The 15,577-nt window shown below is 51.6% G+C and overlaps 1 protein-coding gene across 3 annotated transcripts in view; it reads right to left on the reverse strand.

Moving 5' to 3' along the window:
* CASZ1 (castor zinc finger 1) overlaps window positions 1–15,577 on the reverse strand; it is a 273,367-nt gene that overhangs the window by 212,486 nt on the left and 45,304 nt on the right. For all 3 annotated transcript variants that reach the window (XM_075906429.2, XM_075906425.2, XM_075906426.2), the window contains exon 2: window positions 14,363–14,503. The gene's annotated coding sequence lies outside the window, so the exon portion shown is untranslated. The remainder of the gene's footprint in view (window positions 1–14,362; window positions 14,504–15,577) is intronic.

Consider the following 15,577-nt stretch of genomic DNA (forward strand, 5'->3'; position numbering starts at 1 on the left):
TGTCACCAAACCAACTTCACTTTGAGTGGACTGGATCTCAGGACCAATTTTGTTTCACTGCTATCACACATAAAAATACCCCCGAGAGCTCCAAATCTACCACCAAGGAGTCCCCAAGCTCCATGCCCCACTCAAGCATTCAAGCCCAGCTGGGCTCCAGGTGTCTGTAGAAAATTATTCTCTCTAGAGGAAAAAGGAAGAAAGTTCTTTTTACAGTCGTCCCATCCCCTATCAGTTTCTGTCTCCAACACTGTCTGTATTCTAGGGAGCTGGAATATGCAGGAAGAGACCAGTTCAATACATCCAAGTGCGAGCACACCCCTGATCTGTGGCTCTGTTGACCGACAGACATGCAGCACACACACAAATCTGTGCCATAGCCACAATGGCATGCGAATGCACACTGCAAGCTGGCCCTTCTAGCTAATTAGCTCTCCATCTTGTACTAGACACAGCCAGATGGTGATGCAGGAAAGACCACCCTGCACCCCCTTGGGGCCACATCTTTTCCCGCTCACTTTCCCTTCCAGACTGCAGCCTCTTTGCACCCCCTTGCCCTCAGTCCCAAATGCAGAGTCTGCAGGTTGGGAAGGAAGGGAGAGAAGACAAAGGAGATTCTTGGGGGTTGAACCCTGATGAGGAAGTTCAAGGCAATCGCCGTGGTCTGGAGCTGGAATATGAACATAAATAATGACACTACATTTTGCACTAGTTACTGTCTAGGTCCCTCTGTCTCTTCCTGAAAGTGGCAGAGGATGGAGGGAGAGCCCAAGTGGAGAGAGCCTAGGTCCATGGCAGAGGCTGCCCATCCCTCTAAAACCAGGAACCTTGGAGGATACAAGCTAACAGGTGATTAATGCGCTAGCAGTGTTCCCTGGAAACAGAGCACTTGGGCAGCCCCCCAGGAGAAATTCATGTGCTGCTCAGCTGAATATCAGAGTGCCCATAGCCTCTAGCATGCATTTCTATTGATGGTGCACATCCACACATGTCTTGGTGCACATAAAATGTGTTCTGCACATGGAAGGAAACATTTAGAGGGACCATTGAGCGCTAGCCCTTAATTACTATATCCACAGTCGGCTGTGTACATGCAGGTGTGGGGTCAGAATGTGCCTGGCTAGCACAATGGTTGTGGATTCAATGAGGCACAAGGAGCATGCAAGGAAGTCCACCCGTGTTGTGGATATGAAGGTACTGTGCAGTGGTGTTGTGTGCAAGGCTGTGACTGCATCATGCACATCAAGAGCCCATCAGCACACACGAACATCTGCAGGGATTGTCTGTGGAGTACACAAGGAAGGCTGAGTTGTGTGCATGTGCAAGACTGGGCACATGGGGAGTGTGGCACAAGTGCACAAGCTGCACAAGAGCCTGCATTGAGCACAAGCAAGGGAGAGAATGCCTTTGTGTGCTGGGGGAGTGACAGAAAATAGACCTGGGGTGGAGTGGGAGCCAGTAAAAGGCATGGTGTGGCACATGAAATGCCTGTGTGGCATGCACTTGTGAGAGAAAACGTGCAGTGGGCATGTGAGCAGGCTTCTGTTGTGGGCACAGGGATGAGTGTGTACAAAGATACTGTGCTTAAAGGGAAGAAACCAAGCTAGGAAAAGTGGTTTGAGGGCTCCGGGAGCCAAACCTCAAGTGATACAAGTTTCTACGGCAATAAACATACTGCTGGAAGTAGGAAACTGAAGAGCAAGAAAGGAGCCCTTGTACTGGGGGAGGGAGGGAGAAGTAAAGTCATTTAGCAGAATAAAGGAGCAGGGGGAAACAATAACAAAAATGATAATTAAATGATTGACAACCTGACCAGAAAAGCCACATTTCTAAAATTCTTAATCCCCAGAATAAACATGGATAGAAAGGGGAGGACAGGGCCAGCTGTTTTCAGTTCTCACGGGCAGCAGGGCGGGAACAGTGCAAAAATCAAATAGAGATGTTCGCCTTGGTCTTAAATCTCCCTGGGTTTTTGCTTTCTCGCTCCCTGATCGGCTGCGGGTTGAAATGCACCAATACAATGGGTGTTTGAAAGATAGCGAACCACCCCCCAGGCACACCCAATCAGCTGTTTTAGCGTGAGATGTAGTGTACTGGTCCCAAGCTTGATTTTACCTGCCTGTATCTCCCCCACCCCAGTCTTTCAATCCCCTCCAGAACAGCAAGGGTTAAAAGCGCCGGCTTGAGTTGTAAGAGAGGCTTTTGAGGAAGGGATTGAATTTGTGCGCGGTGCAGCCGGCTCCCTGTTTATTAATAAGCTATTTATCACTGGTGTTGCTTTTAATACCATTTTGGCTTAATGTCGTTAATGAAATATAAATACCCGCACTAATGATGTTGGTCAGAAGGCGGCGTGGGCAATTGGCAGCTTCACAGAAAGGAGGCCAAACCGCGGCTGTGTGTGTAAGAGGCAGTGACGGCGCGACTGCCAGCTCAGCCTCCGGAAGAGCCTCCCCACAGGCTCCCACCACAAGAGGATGCCTCAGCGTGGTGGGCTGAAGAGCTGAAGGGAGGGAGACGAGAAGCAGGGAGGGCCCCCCGGCTTTCGCTTGGGCATGGTGCTCAGTTCCCGCCCCAGCCAATGGGCATGGATGATGCTCAGACCCCACCAACACACATGCCAGCATGGGGAAGTTAGCAAAGCCGGCTCCATCTTCGCCTGTGCAATCCCCGGACTCCATGCATGAACCCGGCAGGATGGCTCCCCCTCAGCATCAAGACACGCTCAGTGCTGGACAGCCCTCTGCCAGCCAGCACTACTGAGCTCCCTCCCATGGGCTGGCAAAGGGAGCCCTCAACCAGGCCTGTCACCAGCAGGTTTCTTTAAGACAGGTGAGCTTCGTTAGAACTTCTTAGGCCTACAGGTGCCTCCAGAAATGGTGGGGAGGGGCACCTAAAACACAAAGGATGCTCTCCCCAGCATAGACACCTGACCCCAAGCAGGAGGGTGCCTGCCAGTCCGGCAGGAGCAATGCTGAGGGCTGGGCCTTTGGCAAGGACTCCAAGCCTTCTCCTGGGTCCCCTGTTGAGAGAAAAGGCTGCAATAAAAGACATGACCAAAAAGACCCTTCTGAATCCTTAGTGAATCCTAGACCTCTCTGAGCCCTGCAAGCAATAGAAAGATGGAGGGGGCTCAACCCCTGGAGCTGCCTGGATGACGTTCTGAACCTTCCAGGGCTGCGCTTATGGGAGAAGCAACACTCCATCGTAGGAGCGCTTTACAGACAGTTACCATCTGATCCTCGGCCCCTGGTGGGCCCCCCCAGTTATCCTCATCAGACTGATCGGGAAAGCAGAGAGCATGTGGGCTTCAGCTGCCGAGGTGCTGAGCACCTAGGGCTCTTAGCTGACATTAGCAGGCATTGGAGATGCCCAATGCCGCAGAGAGAATCAGTGTCAGAGCCTGGAGCAGCCCTCAGGAACCCCTCATCCCAGCCCAGTGATCAGACCAGCCAGGTTCACCGCCAGAGAGGAAGCCTCGCAGAAAGCCGCTGGGTTGCACGCTTGCAATTCTGCACAACGAGAGGTGAGTAACTAATCAGTGCAGCGGCATGATTGGACTGGCCCAACCTCTGCTGTCACATGCCCTCTGCCAAAGCTTAGCGTGGAAGTTCTGCAGGGCTGAAACCAGAGCTTCTGTCTGCACAGCATGGGCAAAGGACCACCGCCAGAGCAGGGGTTCTTACCACGTCCCATACCGGGACCCTTCTGCCGCTCAGCAATGTGGAACAAGCAGGGGAAGTGGTGAGATCCTGTGTGAGATGCATTTCCAATGCACTCAGCATCATGCCGCCCGGGAGCAGAAAGGTCTGACTAGGGAGTCTGGTGAGCAGGCCATTCTCTGGTGGCCATACATCTCCTTGCTTGGCGCTGGTATGGATATCCAGGGAAGGAACCAGCAGAGAGGGAGGTGCTGCTCAGACAGACCGAGACACCCGGCCATCTGTGGCTGCCTTGCACACCCTGTGGGCGTTAGTGGCTTCCTGCTGCTCCCCAACTTCAGTGATCAGCTGCACCCAAAGGGGGCAAGGTGCCTGAGCTCTCCTCTCTGCCTCTGCTCCACAGGAGGGGGAAGATTTGCAGCTCGAAAACAGAGCACTTGCTCACACACTCCAGTGAAACGTGGGACAGAGCAGGTGTCATTTCTTTGGCTGCTACCTCCTCCTCCTCTCCCCACCCACCAGACCTAGCATGGAGGAAGCTGTAACTGGGCTTCACTGGGAAGCCTCTCAGGTCAGCTCCCGTTAGGAGCAGCGTCATAAATTAATGCTGCTCCTTTAAGACGTTATCTTTTAATTTGGTGCTCCCCCTCCTCTAACTGATTTATTAGTTTACATCTCATAAATCACAACCCTTTGCTTCCCCTTCACCCTCCCAGATGCCATAAATCCCCGTCAGGGCCTCGTCACCCTGCTGCCAGCGGTGCAGTCCCCCGCCCCCCCAAGTCACCTCCCTGTCCCCAGGGAGCACGGGGCTCATTTGCCGGGGGTTTGGCCTAGCTCGTCTCAGCGGCTAATCCCTTGGGTGGCTCCTGTCAGATTATTAATTAGCTAAAGCGGATCGGCCCTGGAACAACATGCGGTCGGACTTCAGATAAAACAGGACAGCAGAAGCTTGGCGTGTGGCTGTTTAAAGGGATAACATCCCTTTTCCGCTCCTGCCTTCTCCAAGGGGAAGTGCGAGGCTTTCGCGGCTGCTCACATCGCCCCACGTTGGTGCGAGATGCAGGGGTGTGCGGCGTGAATGAGCGGGGGTACGCAGGTCAGTGGGCATGTCGAAGTGGGATTTGCTTGGGGAAGAGGATTGATAGATGGCAACTCAACGTTCTCATTTCTTCCAGCAGTTTGAAAGTCTTCAGAACCCCACATGGTCCTGGGACACATGGCACTGGACTGGGGCCAAACACGCTGTTCTCCCCTCCAACCCTTCGTGCTGTCCCTCTTCAGTTTGATTTACACCTGAGAAGTGTGGAGTGCAATTAAGAGGCAACATGGTCTAGTGATTAGGGTGTGTGTGGGGTGGTGGTGGCGGGGAAGATCTGGGTTCTTCTCCCAACTGTTTATGACCTTGTCAGTCTCCCCCTTCAATGTGCCTCAGTTTTCCCATCTATAAAATGGGTCTCTTAGCCACGAGAAAGTCTCCTGTTCAGCATGTGCCCCTTCCCCAGACTGACTACCCCCCAGCCATTAGTGTCCAAGTGCCAGCAGTCATGATGACAGAGGCCTTTGTGGTGTTACAAGTTGGAAACTCTGCACCAGACAGAGAGCCGTAGCACAACAGCTCCTGGGCACTGGCTCTCCCTCACCACTCTGCCAGGTGGGGTTGCTTTGAGTTAACCTGGGGAGGCTGAAATATCAAGTCACAGCAGTGCTCAACTTCCTTACCAGCTCTTACCACAGATTACTTAATAAAAAAACAGGCTGTTCTAATTGCCTTTCCCCGGTAGCACTTCTGGAGGAGAAAACAGATTGATTTGAAGAAGCACATTCTCCACCCCGCCAACTCAGGCCTATGAACCGGACTCTTCCCGCACTTCCCCTTGTCCCGAGGGGCAACCCGCTGAGCCAGCAGAGAGCAGCAAATCCACAGGGCTCTGGCAAAGAAAGGAACTGAGGGACTAGAGGAACAGATGGGAGCAATGAAGTGAGGCAAACAAGGGAAAGAAAAATCTCGTTTGGATTCCAGCGAGCCTATAAAGAGTGGCCTAGGGGAATGAAAGGCAGGGGGGTGACAGAGGGCAGGGGCCAGGGAAGGACATGGCAAGGTTAAAAGAGGGGAGCCACAGGTGGAAGGGTTTGACATAGAGCATAGTGTGCTGCATGGGCAGCTTACCATTGGCACCAGCAAGAGGGGTGCAGTGGCACGGATCTGGCAGTCCTATGCAGGAAGGGGCTGGAGGGGAAAAAATCCTGCAGGGGAGCTCCACAGCATTCTTCCACTCCCATCCTTTGCTCTCCCACCCAGGCCATTTTCATCTCTCCTTAGGGCTGAGCACAGACGAGTCGGGAGAGGCAGCTCTGCAAACGCCTGGTTTTCCAGAATGATGGGCCTAAAGGTCGCGGCTCCATGGTTCCACGTTCAGACCTGGATTGGAACCTTTCCCACAGCTGGGTATTTGGACCTAGGGTGCTTGTTCAAGCCCATCCCTGGGTCTAGTAATTCCAGTGAAAAGACCCTTTTCCATGCTAAGCTTCTCTCCCCCCATGGGCAGGAATGCTGTGGGGTCAGCACCCCCATTCCCAGTGCAAAGGGAAGCAAGCATTTCTCATCATTCACTGGCTGCTCCATGTAGCAGCACTGGCAGCCCCTGCCCCAAGGATTCTCTGCAAGACCCCTTGGCATTCATGTTGCCTACTCCTAGGAGTCTCACAATGGTTACTGTTATTCTCAAAACCCCAGCTCCCCAGTGGCAGCTGATTATCTGAGGCTCATGGTTTTCATTCCGTAAAAAGGTACGTTCCCAGCCCTTGTGATTGTAGGGGAAAGCCTAAAAATGTGACCCACAGAGACCAGAGGGTGATTAAAAAGAATCCAAATTTAATTATTTTTACATCTCTTGATTTTTAAACCAATCTCATGATTTCGGGGGCCCAAATTGCGATTTTTGAACTCTTGGTGTTTGCAATATTGTTTCCTCACTTTACTTTTGACCTCTCACCACTCCTCTGGTCTTTAAAGTGATAGAACATGCAATAATCAACTCAACAAGAATCCCAACAACTAGGCTGACAAATCCCAGAGGGGCAGCCATGTGAGTCCGTAGCCACAAAAACAATATAGACCTCTGGCACCATAATGACTAGCAGATGTATTTGGGCATAAGCTTTCATGGGCAAAACCCCACTTTATCAGAAAGCTTATGCCCAAATAAATGATGTATCTGACAAAAGCGGGGTTTTGCCCACAAAAGCTTATGTCCAAATACATCTGTTAGTCTTTAAGGTGCCACAGGACTCCTCATTGCTTTAACAGATTGGGTCAGACTTTCCTCTTAGAAGGTGAACACAGGCCTTAGCTGCATTGCTTAAAATTGATTAACATTGTCTGATGAACTGGCATATTTTTTGAAGTTACTTTAACTTGTAAACCAGGGGGACTAACCTCCCTACTCAAAGAAAAACAAACCACTCTAGAATTAAAATGTGAAGTTAGTAGACAAAGATAGTACACCGAAACAGCTTTCGCATGTTCAAACCAGCAAGTAAAAAGTCCCACTTCCAGTGCCGTTCCACAGACGGAGTCTTAGCTCTGGAATGCACCCCACAGAGGAATGCATCAGAAGGGGTCACGTTTACTTTACTTTACTTTATTTGCTCATTTTTAAAATTTTTGGTTTTATCAATAGATTCCTTAGAACCACATTTTTTAGTGTTATGTCTGGAAATTCATTCGCATACTTAGCACTGATTGGTCCAATTGCCCTTCAATCACTTTTTTTTTTTCTGACTAACACCAGAAAAGGTCTGAACTATTTTCTAGCCAATCAGATCATGTTATGCAAATAAAGTGAAGTATACCTGTGCTGTATAGTATACCTTGCTGATGGCCTTTGGATCCGTTTGAGAGCCCTAGACCAGAGATGAAAGCGAGTCTAAAGTTAGCGAGACCCTGTACTTCAGACTACAAAGCTTTTGTTAAACTTTGCTTCTTGTTATTCTTGCAATAAAGGTGCGGCAACCTGTTAGCACACGTGGCTGTTTATGACAGGAGAAAGCACGAGCCATGGATTTATTAAGATCAGAAAGGAAGCGCAGCCCAGTGGCTAAGAGAGTCAGGAGATCTCAGTTCTCCTCCCAATTCTGCTGCTGAGTCATTATTAGCATAAAACCAGGTTTGTTACATCACTAAAGCTTAAATAAATAAACTAAGACTCATCATTGCTGTCGTTCATTTTGTTATCCCTCAGTGCACAAACACACAATGAATGTTCGCAGGGTTACATGTATGTGGCAAGGAAAGTCTCCGCAGTTGGAGATAAAGTTCCTGAACAGGATATAACTTTCCCTAAGGCCACCCAGAGTGAAATTCTTGCCCCACCAAAGTCAATGGGAACTCTGCTACAGACTTCACTGAAGGATGGGTGACTGGGTTTTGTTGTGTACTCTGGTTTCAATGGACGTGTCTGCACTAAAATCAGCTGAGTCGGGGTTAAAAACAGAGTTGCGTGGGCTCGGATGGGAGTCTGGGCTCTCTGACCCTGCCAGGGTCTGCATGTGCACTGGGCTCTAGCAAACCTGCTCCCACCTAACAGCTCTCTGCACTCATGGATGGAGGAGCAGCTCGTGCGGCCCATCCAGAGGAGACCATCTATTTACTGCCTGCAAAGCCCTGGGCTGAACATCCAGTAAAATATTTCCCCTGGGGCAGTGGGCTCCCCATCAGGAAGGAGACTGTCCAGTGACCCAGCTGGCTGGATGTGTGATGCCAATGGGCTGGTTGGAACAACAGGCAGGTTTGAAGGGAGATGGCCTGTGCTTATCCCGGGTTTTGCTCCATAATCACTCTGTACCACTTGAAAGGTGGATGTCTCTTCTCCCCACCCTGGGATCAGCCCTCCTCCTCTGACTTCCTCTGAGCACCTCCAATCTACTTCGGTCCCCAATAAGGGCCAGATCCGCAAGTGACACCAATCACACACATCCCTCCCTCATCCCGGTATCACCGGGAATAGGGGGTGCCTAGGACCTCTCAGATTTGGGCACCAGTCCTGCTCTCAGACCAGATATGGCAGGACTGGCTCTCAAGCCTGCTGAACACACAATCTTCTTCCTCCCCCTCCCCCCCCCACTCCATTCAGCCTTCCACAGCCGCCAACCAAACATCTGATCGAAGGCCTGGGGGAGGGAGTTAGAACTGTCCAGTCTGGTTATGAGTGAAGGTCATTGATCTAGTGCAGACCAGGGATGCGGAAAGCAGGAGAGGGAGGAAAAAGCCCTCAGAGAGCGAGCGCATGCGGGCACAGCGAAAGGCGGCGGAAGTGGCTGAAACATGGTTTCACACTCTGAGACCCAAGGGCTGTTGTCAACCTGTCCTTCATGCTCGCATCTTGTCACACTAGAGGTCAGGTCTCCCAAGCGTTCCTGGAGAGCTGAGCCAGTCCATATGGCAGACAATATGTTAACAATATGGATCTGCTGCTTGTCAGGGCCTGAGCAGATGGATGTGACAACCCTGCTCTTATCCCAGACAGGCTTTTAACAGCCTCTCTTTCCACCACTTAGCCACACTGGAAGGGCGCTGTCCAAGCACTATTGGGCCAGTCAGGCCAAGTGTGAGAGCACCTACTCTAGCAAAGTTTGATCTGCCTCGTCTGGAAGTGAGCCAGGGCTCAGACCCATCCAGACCCAGGAACCAGACTAAATCTTTGGTCCAATCACAGCTTGCTTTAAAGGGCAGGGTACATCTGATTAACCCTGGCATCTAGTGTGATGAACAGGGCTGGTATGCTGGGATAACACCACTTCCTTCTGGAGGTGAGGCACTACCCCCAGACAACTATTTGGGGGACATCAAAGAAAAAACCAGTAAGCTTTGTGAGGGCTCTATAGTCTCCTCCCTCGTGTCCCACCATCATGCACACCAGGAGTGGGCAAGATACGCCCCATGGGCTGAATCCGGCCCACCAAGCCATTTGATCCGACCTGTGGCCTGCCCTCTCCTCCCCGCCCCCCAGGCCAATAAAGTGCATGAAGTCATTTGCTGTTCAAAGTGGCTGGCGGCTCCCTCCCCCAACCAGGGGAATGTGGCACCTAGAGGGAGCCATCAGCTGTTTGAAATCGCGAATGATTTCGCGCACTCCCCAGCCTCCAGGCCCTAACTGGCCTAGGGATGGGGGAGCATGCGAAATCAGGAGTGGAAACCACCCGCCCCTCTCCACATAAGGCCCACAACCCACAACCGCCTATCAAAATTTGTGAAGTGAACCCCCCTGCAAAAATGACTGCCTACCCCGACGCACACCAACATCTCCACAGCACGGAATTGGTGCAGCTGTCTGCAGGTTCTGCATTTCATGCACAACCCATGGTGTGGCTGATGGCAGCAGGATGTAACATGTGAGAGCACAGGGCAAACCCAGGGGAAACAACTCGGAATCTGTAAAAGAGTCAGGGGGTCTGAGATCCCTAACCAGGGTAGGAGGCCAGGCTGGATGGACCCAAAGTCTGATCCAGAATAGCAATTCCTGTAGCTCTTGCCATCTCCCATTCTGAGTGGTTATATGTTTATCTCTCCGTATAATTGATGGGTGGAAGCTGCCAGAGATCCCAAGGAAATGCAGCAACAGGACAAAGGGGCTCTCATGCCCAAATTGGCATCTTAGCACTACTTTAGACTGGGCATAACCAGCTGGCAGAGTCACTTCTCCCTACACACACCAACAGGGTTTTACTTATTCACACTGAGCGGGAGTAGAAGGGACAAAATCTGGGCGTGCTGCTGGGAAAATGGGATGCCTCCCACCCCCCAAACACAGCTGCCACTGCCAAATGGCCTGCCTCCCAAAGTTTTTGGTGCCCCATAATTTTCAGCTGAGTGTCTGCACCCTTCTCATATCTACAAATGTTTATAGTTTACCAATACTGGCAGGGATACTACAGCCTCACTGGGTATGCTCTAGCATGTCATTGTATGTCATAGCTTGTTACTGGGGGGTGTCCTGCCAATTATAACCCACATGGGTACATTATAGCAGATGCCTGATAGTCCCAGAAGGGAGGGTTATAGCATGCTATTGGTAGATACTGCATGTCTGAGTCAACAGATACATTCTAGCAGTCACCTGGATACACTATTTAGACTGGAAAAAGTCACCAATCCCAGGCAAGTAATAGGCATATATATTTCCAATGGGTAGATTAACCATCACACAATTTCCTGGAGGGTAAAGGTAGGCGAGTCCATTTCATACCCAGGCTGGCAAATTTCCACAATGATTTTGCCAGACAGCTTTATATTCCCAGAGAGCATCAGGATGTGAGAGGAGCTGTAAAAGGTCAATTGGGGCGGGTCAGGGTCTGATCCTATTGCGGGCAGAGCTCCCATTACGCTTCATTGAGAGGGAGTGTTCAGTGGCCCTCAGCTCCCCAGTAAAGGAACCCTGTCCGCTTGGCTTAAGCCCCACATTTAGGTGTCACTCGGGGCTGAGTGAGGGGGTTGTTGGTGTTTCCATTTGTTTTCTGGGTGTTTATTCCCCTATTGCTGGGAACCCAAACGTCACCCATTATGCAAGTGGAACTCCCCACCTGCTCTAGGGCGAGACAGCCTGAAACTAAACATAAACAGAAAGTAAAACAGACCAGCAACAGCCCAGGGATGAGGGATGAGAGCCAGGGAGTCAACAAGCAGCCTCTGTCATCCAAAACAAACTGAGCTTGTTTGAAAATGGCAGGAACAAAACTTGCTGTGGGACTGAGGCTTGGAACAAACAAAGGGATTCCAGTCCTGAGCAAGAGGAATCACCAACCCACGTTTCTGAAAGGCTAAACAGGCAACCCCTTCAGTCTGGAGAGTCTAATAATCCTGAGGGAAACCATGGACAACTGTCCTTGAGGCCCAATCCGAAGGCAACTGAAATCAGTGGAAAGACTTGGATTGTCTTCCATAAACTATGGATCCAGCCCTTGGAAAGCAGCACCTGAAGGGCAACGTGCCAAGTGTCCAGCAGCAGAAGACGAAGGCTCTGAAGAGGCTTCTAATGTGAGAGAAACGACCAAGAGCCGGAGGATTTTCCTGGTGCACCAGTCCCCTCAGCTCGGACTCAGTGCTTACCTACGGCCCACGCCAACCCAGCGCCTTTCACTGCTGGGCATTATCTGAGCAGAGCTGTGGGAAGGAGGTCAGAGGAAAAGTGCAACCCACATCTTTGGAAGCTGTTTCCTCAGATGAGTTGTCCTATGCTGCATGGTCTGGTTTATGGCACAAACAAAAGGTCTTTCTCGTCTACACACACCTGGCCTTTTATACCGTTTCTAGTCCCTTCCCCTCCTGCTCCGCCATTCCTGGGACAATCCGGGTAGAGCCCATATGGGTTCATGCTACCAGGTGCTCACATATATCCCCCACACTCCTCTCCACCTGCCCTGAAAGATGATTCTCAAAGGCACCACAGTCATCTGCCCGGCTGTGAGGCACAGTAGCCGCCATTATATGCCAGGGCCTTCCAATATGCCATGCCCCTTAAATCTACACAAAGCTCCCGCAAGACGGGCTGTGCCTGTTAATCCAGAGCCTAATCCTCAGTAGTCCCGATTGTCCCACCTGCTCATTCCCGATCTTCCCCTCCCCTCAGATGGGATGTGCCCATTCACCAGGTACAGAGCAGAGACCACTGAACAGCCTGCCCTCAGTTCCCACCCAGGAGGGCTGGGGGCCCACAGAGCTTGTGCATTTGTGGAGCCAGACGCAAGGATGAGGGGCTGGAGGATTCAGCTGCCACAACCAAGTCCCAGTATTTGCATCTGATTTGGGAAGCCCATAAGGCTCCCTTATCCCAGGCCCCCACCCCCACTCTCTGACAGCAGCAGAGCCTGGAAATCTCACCAACAGGGTGGGGCCTTAAGCGGCAGGACCTGTTGCCTCTGGAGCTCAAGGGGTTGCCATGGCTCTAACCGGGTGCACAGAGTGCTTGGAACCTTCCCCCCCAGGGATAAACCTTGGAGCTCCCTCCCTAAACCGTTCAACACCAGCCACCCCCAACTAGCCAGCCAGCCAGGCACTGGGGCAGTTTTAGTGTTGGAACACTGGGGAGGCACCGAGCAAGAAGCCTCAGCCTCCTGATTTGCAGCGTCCTTGTCCTTACAGGTCTAGCTCAGGTGCTCATCACCAGAGCAGCTGAGCTCCTGACATTCAGCACCCCTGGGAGGTAGGGAAGTATTGCTACAGCTATTTAAAAATAGTAACGCCAGGGAAACAGCAGCCCGGAGAACATAAATAACTCCACCCCCAACACATCATTCCCCGCTGCACAGGAAATCTGCGGCACAACTCGGGCTTGTATGCTGATCTCCCGAGGTCCAGGCTAGCGTCTCACTCTCAAAACCATCCTTCCTCGTGCTGTGCCAATCCCGTGCTGCCCTCTTGGCTCTTCCACTGCACCCTCCCCTCCCCCGGCTCACAGCCGCCCTGGATCCCTGCAGCGTGGTATTTCACTTGGGGCCTGGAGGGAACATGAGCTGACGTCTCCAGAGTGACGCGACCACTGAGCCCCTCTAAGAACGAGCGTCAGTCAGGTGTTTTTTGCTGTTCTCCCCTCTCAGCACCGCCCTCAGGGCAGCAACAACTCAGGGAGGTAACTTCTGGCAAGATCATCCCCACAGAGTAGCCACTACCCACATCTCCTCCTGTCAGCAGCAAACCTCATGCAGCAGTCCCTGCCAACTCCCCTACTGAGCCCTGGACATTAGGAGCGAGACAAGTGTTATCCCGCTGCCAGTGGCCGGTACTGCATGTGTCCTCTCCTGGATGATGCCGCACCAGTCCTGTTTTGGGGAAATGCTTGAAGGACACCACTATTTGCCCGATGTGCCTCTGGTGCTAGCCCATGGGCCCGGTGATGGACCGCCATACAATTGGAATACCAGCAGCACATAAACACTTCTGTGTTTGCCACAGCAGAACTGCTGCCCCTGGAGCCACCACTGAAGAGGTTAAAGTGGTTTTTAAGCCAGCAGAGTCCCACCCTCACACCCCAGCCTGTGCGCTGGCGTTACGGACCCTGGAACTTCCCAGCACAGGCCTTCTCAAGCCGGTGTCTCCAGTTCCACCTGAGGCTGCCTCATGCCCTCGCTGTTCAGGCAGAGAAACTGCTTCCAGCCCTGCCAGGCATCCCCCTGGCCAAGGGCTAATGCTGGACACTCAGGAGAAGGAGACTTCAGCATCCGACAGATGAAAATCAGCAGGCATTGATCTAACCCAGGGGTAAGAACCATGGAATCAAATGCCCTAGCCTGCCCCTTTCTCTCCCACACTGAGGGCATCCATCTCATGGAGCCCACCCTACCAGCCATAGCCTTGGCAGCTAACACAGGAGTGGTTCAAAATGACCCGCCTCTGTCCAAGGTGCCACCAAACCTCCCATCTGTGCACAAATGGGCTGCATCATCGGGGACACACCATCCCCTCAGCGCTGGAGATACCGCAGTCCTGCTGTAAGCCACCCCGAAGCAAATCACTGCCACAGAGAACTGATGACCCATATACTCCACCACCCTAGTGGTCCAACTTCAGTACAGTCTCTCCACGCCAGGATTGCACCCAGTGGCTCCAGCAAAGCCCACGGAGACTCAGTCGTCACCCAGAGGCCACCCAGATTCTGGTCACAGCTCAAACCAAGAGGAAGAGAATACAGAAGGGAAGCCGGTACCTTGCATCCACAAGTCACTGGGCTTGATGTTCATTCCAAGCTACACAGCTAGGATGGGAATCAGGAGCTTTTCCCCACAGGTCCTTGATGGACACAGCATGAGTCTGATGAGTTCCCTTCACTTGGGGAAGTCTCTTTGCCCTGAGGAAGGGAAAAGAACAGTGCATTATTTACCCAGCCACTGCCTCTCACACACCCGGTCAGTACCAGCCACCACTCACAGAGTTCAGCACACAGCTCAGTGGGAGAGGGGAGAAGAAACAGACCTGGCCCACTGAGGCACAGTGCAGCCGTCTTGTGAGACAACCAATCAGAGGCCAATTTACAGATCCTTTACATGATTGCCAGTGGGGTGCCAAGACACAGACCCCCCCATGCCACTTGCTGAGAAGGGCTTTCCCTTGTAGCCTCCTCAGCAGTGTTTGCTGCCCCCATAAGGTAGCAGTTCCATCCCCTAAACTTAAGGGTCATTCACTATTCCATGTATTGCAGAAGTCTGGCTCTATTGTACTAGGTGCTACACATCCACATAGTGACAGGAGTCCCTAGCCCCACAAGGGCTGCAATCGAGCCAGTAAAGAAAGGACAGTAGAATTTCCAAGTTACGAACGCCTCGGGAATGGAGGTTGTTCGTAACCCTGAACCTCTATAGCATCAGAGTTGTCCTTTCAAAAGTTTACACCTAAACGTTGACTTGCTACAGCTTTCAAACTCTACTACGCAGCTGCTTTTTGGCAAGCTTAATTCAAATGAAATAAGCGCAGAAACACTTTCCTTGTCTCCTTTTTTTTTTAAACTCCCCCCCCCCCCACTCTCAAGTAGTTTAACACAGTACAGTATTTGCTTTGTTGGTCTTGTTTCTGTTTCTGCCAGATTGCATACTTCTGGTTCCAAATGAAGTGTGTGATTGACTGGTCAGTTCATAACTCTGGGGTGCAAAACTCCGAAGTTCTACAGTATCCCTATTTGCAGTTCACAGAGGGGGAACCAAGGCACATAGAGTTTAAATGACCTGCCCAAGGTCATAGTGTGACACTGTGGTAGAACCTGGAACAGACATCAGATCTCTCAAATCCCAAACACCGGGTACAGCTAGACTACAAGTTTTTGTCGGAAAAAGGTACGCAAAATGTGCTACGCATTTTGTGTACCTTTTTCCGATTCTTTTGTTGGAAGAGGCTTTTCCAACATTTGTGCTGCCTAGACTCGGCCAAA

Source organism: Pelodiscus sinensis, chromosome 24, assembly GCF_052426305.1.
Source record: "Pelodiscus sinensis isolate ZL-2025 chromosome 24, ASM5242630v1, whole genome shotgun sequence".
Taxonomy (NCBI): domain Eukaryota; kingdom Metazoa; phylum Chordata; order Testudines; family Trionychidae; genus Pelodiscus; species Pelodiscus sinensis.